Source organism: Macadamia integrifolia, chromosome 2, assembly GCF_013358625.1.
Source record: "Macadamia integrifolia cultivar HAES 741 chromosome 2, SCU_Mint_v3, whole genome shotgun sequence".
Lineage (NCBI taxonomy): Eukaryota > Viridiplantae > Streptophyta > Magnoliopsida > Proteales > Proteaceae > Macadamia > Macadamia integrifolia.
Genome location: NC_056558.1, coordinates 19,382,318 through 19,389,836, shown reverse-complemented (window position 1 = coordinate 19,389,836; position 7,519 = coordinate 19,382,318). Strand labels below are relative to the sequence as shown.

The 7,519-nt window shown below is 42.3% G+C and overlaps 1 protein-coding gene across 1 annotated transcript in view; it reads right to left on the bottom strand.

Moving 5' to 3' along the window:
* The window catches only part of LOC122092396, a 114,025-nt gene that overhangs the window by 47,410 nt on the left and 59,096 nt on the right, over positions 1 to 7,519 (bottom strand). The gene's annotated exons all lie outside the window — the stretch shown is intronic.

Here is a 7,519-nt window from a genome sequence, read left to right as displayed (position 1 = left end):
TTCTCTCTCTCCCAGCACCTCCTTCATGTGCGCCTCCCTCCATCTCTTTTCATCTGTTTCTGAGAGACCCAGAACCTTTTTTTTTTAATCACTTTTTTAGGGTTTTCTCCCTGAAAATGTTTTTTCATTGTCAGGATGTTTTTTCCTCGCTCAATGCTCTGATCATCTTGATGTTTGTTGCGATTGGTGCCTCTTATTCTTGTAGTGGTATGTACCGACCGTTTTTTCGTTTGTCTCTATTCTAGAGCTATCCCCAAAATCATTTTCTCAGTGTTTTACCCTTTATCAATTTTTTGGTTTTCTAGCTTTTTCTAGCTATTTTGGTGCTTTCTCTATCTCCGACTAGTGTCTCTTCTATTTGCACAACTCCCTTGAGTAGCAACCATGTCTACCAGCTCATTTTCTTCTATTGGCGGAGACACTACAACTCTTCCTACCTTTTCTCCTTGTGCTATCAAGCTTGATGGCACAAACTACCTCATGTGGTCACGCTCAGTCTGCATCTCCATCAAGTCCCGTGGCTATTATAGGCACCTCACTGGAACCACGAAGCATCCGACCACCAGTACTGAGATTGACAAGTGGGAGTGTGCCAACTCTCTGGTTATAGCCTTCCTTGTCAACTCCATGTTATCACAGCTTTCACATGGCTATCTCCTCCTCGACTCCGTTGCGAAGATTTGGAAGCCTGTCAAGGATATCTATTCCCAGGCAGGGAATGATGCTTAGGTCTTTGAGCTTCGCCAGAAGATTCATGATCTAAGGCAGAGAGGGCTCACTCTGTCACAGTACTACTATGAGTTGCGGACACTAAGGACTTGACTTGGATTTCTACGAGTATACTCCTTCCACCCCTGAAGATGTCACCAAGTTTAAGAAGCGAGAACAAGATCAGGGTCTATGACTTTCTAGTAGGTCTGAATGTGGAGTTTGATCAATTGCGGTCCCAGGTTTTGAGTCGTGACCCCTTTCCTACCTTGGATCAGGCCTATGCTATGATCCAACTTGAGGACAGTCAACGTACCACTATGCTTCCACAACAAGCTGCCACTCCCATTGAGAAATCTGCACTTGTTTCTAGCACTCAATCCCTTAATACAACTCCACAGTCTGGTGGCTCTTCTACCAAGACTCTAATGAAGTGCGATTACTGTGGGAAGGAGCGTCACACCAAGGAGCACTGTTGGAAGCTTCATGGCCGTCTTATTGATACATCTGGAAAAGGGCGAGGGAAGGGTCATGCTGGTACTTCTGGGCAGGCCAACCATACTGAGAGCCCTGACTTTGACTCTGCTCTTAACTCCTCAGTAGCCTCGCTATCATCTGACGAGCTTACTTCCCTCCGGCGCCTCTTAACTTGTCCAGACTCTCTTGCACTTGCCACTGCGAGCTCTGCTCATTCTACCCCTTCTGGGTCAGCTATCTCCTTTTGTGGCCATACTATGTCTGTCCCTTCTACCCCTTGGATTATAGACTCTGGGGCTTCTGATCATATGACAGGCCGCTTGTCTCTTTTTTCACAGTACACTACTTATCCTGGTAATGTTAAGGTCAAATTGGCTAATGGGACTTATTCCACTATTCTAGAGAAGGGCTCTGTTAGTTGTACCCTCTCTTTATTCTTTCTAATGTATTACATGATCCTTCTTTTCCCACTAACCTTTTGTCCATTAGTAGTCTTACTTCCAGTCTTAATTGCAAAGTCACAAATTTTCCCGTCTCATTGTGTTTTTCAGGATCTGGTGACAGGGGGCAACGATTGGCTCTGGTAGGGTACGTAGTGGTCTGTATCTACTTGATGATGACTTGGCATTGGTCTCTGATCAAGCTCATCATACATCTTCTATATCACCTCCCATCTCTAAGGTACTGCAGTGGCATCGTCAGTTGGGACATCTCCTTTAGGGAAATTTAGCTAAAGTTTTTCCTTTAAAAATTGTAATTCGAGTCAGGCTTTTTGTGAGACATGTGTCTTGGCCAAACAAACTCGAATCACTTATTCTGTTTCTAATAATAAAAGTGCCACTCTTTTTTCATTAATACATTCCGATATTTGGAATCCATCCTGCTATGTGTTTGTCAATGGTTATCAGTAGTTTGTCTCTTTTATTGATTGTCATTCTCGGACTACTTGGGTTAATATGATGTGAACCAAGGGCGAGACCTTATGTTGCTTTAAGCAGTTTCACCGTATGGTTCAGACTCAGTTCGGTGCTACCATTAAGATCCTTCGAAGCGACAATGGTCGGGAATACTTTGAAGGGTCCTTTCAAGCCTACCTTTCCGATAATGGAATGATTCATCGGACTAGTTGTGTGGATACTCCAGCTCAGAATGGGGTTGCTGAGCAAAAGAATCGCCACCTTTGTGAGGTAGCACACTCTCTTATGTTTGAGATGCATGTTCCTCCCCAGTACTGGAGTAACGCAATTCTCACTGCTGCCTTTCTTATCAATTGAATGCCTTCTTGGGTCCATACCTTCCGCTCCCCTCTGGATCTTCTCCCCAGTTTTGCTGCTTTTCCTGTTCCTCCTAAGCTATTCGGTAGTGTGCTATGCTCACGATCATCATCCTCATGGAAAGTTTGATCATTATGATCTCTAATGCATTTTTCTGGGGTATACTCCTATTTAGAAAGGCTATCAATGTTTTCATCCTCCTACTCGGCGTTGGTTTGTGACTATAGATGTTGTCTTTCACGAATCTGCATCATACTACACTGCGACACCTCTTCAGGGGGAGTGTCCTTCCATTGTGGAAGATGTGTCGCCGTCTCTTGAAATTGCTATCTCTGCTAGTATCCCGTTTCAAGGGGGAGTGACACTCCTACTTCTACTTCACCTCGGCCGAAGATATGTGTGTCTAGTCGCAGAAAGCAGACTCAGACCGCTACACATCCAACATCTACCCCACCATGCCAGTCGTATCCTCTCGAGCCTGATCTTGTCCCTTTGGACCCTGGTAATTCTCTCCTTCTGTTGATCAGTCTCTTGAGTTGCCTATTGCTGTTTGTAAAGGCATTAGGTCTTATACTTTACATCTTATTGCTAAAATTGCTTCTTATGACTCTCTTTCTCCTTCCTACTATAGTTTTGTCTTCTCTTTCTTCTATGTCCATTCCTCATACCTGGCAGGAAGCGAGTGCAGATTCACAATGGTAGGCAGCTATGGTTGAAGAGATGTAAGCTCTGAAGAAGAATGACACATGAGATCTGGTGTGTTTTCCCTCACAAAAGAAGACAATTGGGTGCAAGTGGGTCTTTATAGTAAAACAGTAGGCTGATGGTACAGTGGATCGGTACAAGACCAAACTTGTTGCCAAAGGCTTCATACAGACTTATGGGATTGACAACCAGGAGACTTTTGCTCCAGTTGCTAAGATGAACACAATTCGTGTTATCTTGGCTTGTGCCACCAACTTAGATTGGGATCTCCAGCAATTAGATGTGAAGAATGCCTTCCTTCATGGGGAACTTGACGAGGAAGTGTATATGGACATTCCTTCTGGGTTCAATTGCTCTAAAATGCAACCTGAAGCATGCTCTGTATGGGCTGAAGCAATCCCCTTGTGCTTGGTTTGGACGTTTCCATAAGGCTATGGTCGTTACAGGTTACTCTTAAAGTAATGCTGACCCCACTTTGTTCATCAAGAGATCTAGTGGAAAGATTGCCATTCTAATAGTCTATGTAGATGATATTGTTGTTACTGGTGATGATTTGACAGAAATCTCCCACCTCAAGAGATACTTGAGTGAGGAATTTGAGATCAAAGATCTAGGACAACTTCATTACTTCCTCAGCATTGAAGTTGCAAGGTCTTCTCGTGGGATCTACTTGTCTCAGCGGAAGTATGTGCTTGATCTTCTTTCTGAGACATGCATGTTGGGGTGTAAGCCTGCAGACACTGATTGAAGCTAATGGCCACTTGAGTAACAAGGAATGTGATCCAATGGATAAGGGGAGATATCAGAGATTAGTGGGGCGGTTGATCTCTCTCTCTCTCATACACATCCTAACATAGCATTTGCCGTCAACCTGGTTAGTCAGTACATGCATGATCTCTACTCAACTCACATAGAAGTCGTGTTGCGTATTCTCCAATACTTGAAATCTGCCCCAAGACATGGCATCCTTTTTTCTCCTCATGATCACCTTAGGGTGGAGGCCTTCACCGTTGCGGATTGGGCAAGTTCCCCTAATGACCGTAGGTCCACTACTAGTTATTGCACATTTGTTGGTGGTAACCTTGTTACATGGCGAAGCGAGAAGCAAGTTCTGGTTGCCCGTTCTAGTGCTAAAGCAGAGTTCCATGCTATGGCACATGGCATTTGTGAGCTCCTATGGCTTCATGGTCTTCTCACTGATTTCGTTGTTCCTGTTACCCTTCCTATAAAGCTCTTTTGTGACAGCAAATCTACCATTAGCATTGCTCACAACCCTGTCCAGCATGTGGAGATCGATCAATACTTCATTAAAGAGAAACTGGATATGGGCCTTATCATTATGCCTTTTGTTCCCAATAATGAACAACTGGCTGATGTATTTACTAAAGGTCTTAGTAGTAAGATGTTTCATCCTATTATTTGCAAGTTGGGCATATATGATATCTATGCACCAACTTGAGAGAGATTGTTGTATTAATGGGTTTTAGGGAAAGTGTTAGTTACCAAACGGACCCTGAGGGGTTTAATGGTCTTTGTAATTATTGTTATAAATAAAGAGGGCTAGTGTCATATGACACACAAGTCAGAACCCCATTCAACAGGATCTAATGATGTGTGTGACATTCTCAGGTTGAGCAGGTAACACCAAGCAGAAGGCACATCTTCAGGAACAGTATCGACATTAGAAGACATAGGGGAACATTTCTTAGTACGGTGTCCAAATGCCTAGCAGATCAAACAAAGATGAGGCAACCATTCATGGTTGATGACTTGCTAAATGTATAATCCCTTGTCGTCCATAATAGTGATGGAAGGGGGAAAGACATATGCAACAATCTCAACATAGATACAAGCAAACGCAAGCTTGTCCCAACTTGGTAAACCATTGAACCAACAATACTAAGACCTTTCTCACACCAGAAATGGAGAGGAAGATTGGGAGAGTGATCTAGAGAGGAAGATTGCTTTCTCCCAACAATAATGAGTTGAACATGTGATCCCATTGGCAGAGAAAGACCAGCTTCCTCCCAACTGGCCAAGGGCCACCTTCGAGGGCATTCAACATATCGGCCTCATCCAAAGAAGTTAAAGATTATATTCCATTATCAAAGAGATAAGTATACAAACAGCCTCCAATCCTCCATTGCTTAGAAAAAGAGGTTTTAACGGTGTTAAAGGGTGGCCTACTACTGAGAAATCTCGAAGTCTAATAGGCCAACTGGGAAATCACCAACTTTCTTTTCATCGACTAGAGAGGGGGGGACAAAATGGAGAGAGATGCCTTCCCAAGAATGGAAGGGAGAAGGTTTGAAGAGGGCGTTTAAGGGCTTAAGAGCAGAAGGGAGGAGGAAAGGCAGTATGGGTCAGAGGAAGTTTAAGGGTTTAGGAAGAGGAGGGATTGATCAATCTTTAGTAATACTAGAACATATATAATTTAAGAAAAACAACTTCAAATAAGCATTGGGAATTAATAGACATCAAATTAAAAACCATTTAATAAATTAGGCATCATACATTGTTAAATCATATATATTAGAGTAAAAAATAGTACAATATAAGTGGATGACTCACCTTATGCCCATCCTAGCATCCTAGATTCCGAGTATTGAAACAATTGGCGAGTCACATCATGACCACTACAGCGTTGCCGATAGCGAATCAAGTTTTTCTTCGATTGAATCGTAAAAGCTGGTTAAAATTTGGCCAAAAAAAGGATGCAAATAGGAGATGGGGGTAGTTTTGTTCACAAACATGCCAAATCTAGTCGAGCATGGTTGTCACGACGTCAAATCGATCCAAGGTAGTGGAGGGGTGGCTAATTGATTTGGTGATGAATCGCCCGCTATGGAGTTGCCATGGCGGTCAAATCGCCCATGTGTTATTTTTTATTTTCTCCATTTTCTAAAGTTATTTAGTATGCTATTTTTTTATTTCCACTATTTTCTAAAGTTATTTAGCATGCTACAAGCCTACAATATATACCCTATAATATATAAAACCAACATTAAGCAACATCAAATCATCAAAAATCAACATAGCCCTATCAAAATCACCCTGCATTTTACAAAAATCGACCGCCTAGTGAATCAAGCGTGACCTGACGTCCATGGCGGTGCCATAGAGACGCCTATCAGCCAATGGTGACCGCCATTTGTGAGTCACGTAAATCGTAGCATTGCCATGAACTTCTTTTTCAGCCAGGACGCCAAATCGCCGCCTTGGCGATGCCATGACAACTATGTAGTCGAGATATCCAAGACTGATTGAAACTAGTAGAGAACCAATATTTTGCTGAGATACCAAAATGAATATTGTATTATTTGCATCGCGCATGATAACTCTAAAAAACGAGATATTTATGAGATCTCAACGAGATAGTGTAATATGGGCTCATAGTACACTTGACCAATAAAGAGATGTGTAGGAACATTTTTCATATGTAGACTCGCGCCTTGATTGCGCTTTGGACCCAGTTGTTGGATCATGATTCTATCGACGTGGCATGCCCTGTGATCTCTAAATGGAATCATCAATGCCCCCAACTTGTCGACTTCGTGAAGATTTGGTTCATAACCCAACACATTGAGCCTTAGGAAAAGGTTCTCGAGAGCTTGAGTTTTTTCCTTCTTTGAGGCATTTTGGTGAACATATCTTATGTGCCTTTTAGACCCATGTGGAGGACAATGACGTGTGTTCATAGGCCACGGTTGCTATGTGCGCATGTATGCGGCCAATCCCAATTGTTGCAGCATGCGCGGCCAACCCTTGGGTGTTGCCATGCGCACGACCCTCAGCCCTTGCTCATGTGCAATATGCACAACCATGGTTCAAGAACTCAGTCGAAACCTGCGTAATTTTGCAAGTTCCAACCATATCTCAGGGGATGAAACGATGTCTTTTGACTTTTAAAAGTCACAAATTTGGACCAAAGCAACTGGTTCAACCCTTTGGGTGGAACCATGTCCTATATAAGTTAGTTTGAAAAGAAATCTAAGCCTTCTTTAGTAGAATTCGACCCTCTCTTGTTAGTTTTTTCTCCTAGCAGTGGGAAACTTGGGGAAACAGTGGAGATTTCCATTTTTTGCCTAACAAAATTGAATATAAGGGTGTTCTTGCTTCATCAACATAAGAAAGACAGCTTGGACCAAAAAAGTAAGTCCCAACTTCCCCAAAAATCATTTTTTTTTATAGGATATACTTGTAAATAGAGTAGAATTATGTATAAAAAATAGGAGGACTCGATCTAGGCATTCACGGTGGTTTTTTTTTTTGCATGTTAATGTTTTTTTTTTTTTTTTAATGTTTTTTAAAATGCATTTATCTACAACATATTTCAATCAACAACTCAGCGTAAT